The 547-nt window shown below is 44.2% G+C and overlaps 1 non-coding gene across 1 annotated transcript; it reads left to right on the top strand.

Annotated features, from left to right (window-relative positions):
- Positions 1 to 253: 253 nt before the first annotated feature.
- TRNAG-GCC (transfer RNA glycine (anticodon GCC)) lies at positions 254 to 324 on the top strand. The gene has a single exon. It is a non-coding gene; the product is annotated as a tRNA-Gly (tRNA).
- The last annotated feature ends 223 nt before the right edge of the window (positions 325 to 547 follow it).

Raw genomic sequence — 547 nt, 5'->3', positions numbered from 1 at the left:
GCTGCTGTTGTTCCTTTCCCTTGCTCTATAAGGGCGTTCTTGGCGGTGAAGGATAACCCCTAAATACTGATGGCCATGAAGCACCCTCGTGCTGTAGAGACCCAGCAAAGGTTCTCAGGGGAATGTACAGTGTGAAGGGACATGTGGCAGGTGTTTCTGGTACTTAAAACACAACGCCTACAATGTATAAACTGCTTCCAGCCGTCTGTGCTACACTATATATATATACATACAGTGTGCCACTCTCTAGTAAGCATTGGTGGTTCAGTGGTAGAATTCTCGCCTGCCACGCGGGAGGCCCGGGTTCGATTCCCGGCCAATGCATCATACATTTTCTAATTTTGTTTAGGCAACTCCCATTTTCTTTACAGTTTCAGGGTTGTAAAAAAGGAAATGACCAATTAGCGCGCACTTGAATTACAGAAGCATTATATTTGTTGTATATTTTTGCGTGGAGCGCTCATTGGATACAACGAAATACTTCTCAACTTCCAGTTTTTAAAGGATGCCTCCGCTGCCCCATTATGTTCTTATGTAAAGTATATCC

Source organism: Pleurodeles waltl, chromosome 12, assembly GCF_031143425.1.
Source record: "Pleurodeles waltl isolate 20211129_DDA chromosome 12, aPleWal1.hap1.20221129, whole genome shotgun sequence".
Taxonomy (NCBI): Eukaryota; Metazoa; Chordata; class Amphibia; order Caudata; family Salamandridae; genus Pleurodeles; species Pleurodeles waltl.
The sequence above is the reverse complement of the archived record's forward strand: the minus strand, read 5'-3'. Positions and strand labels throughout refer to the sequence as shown.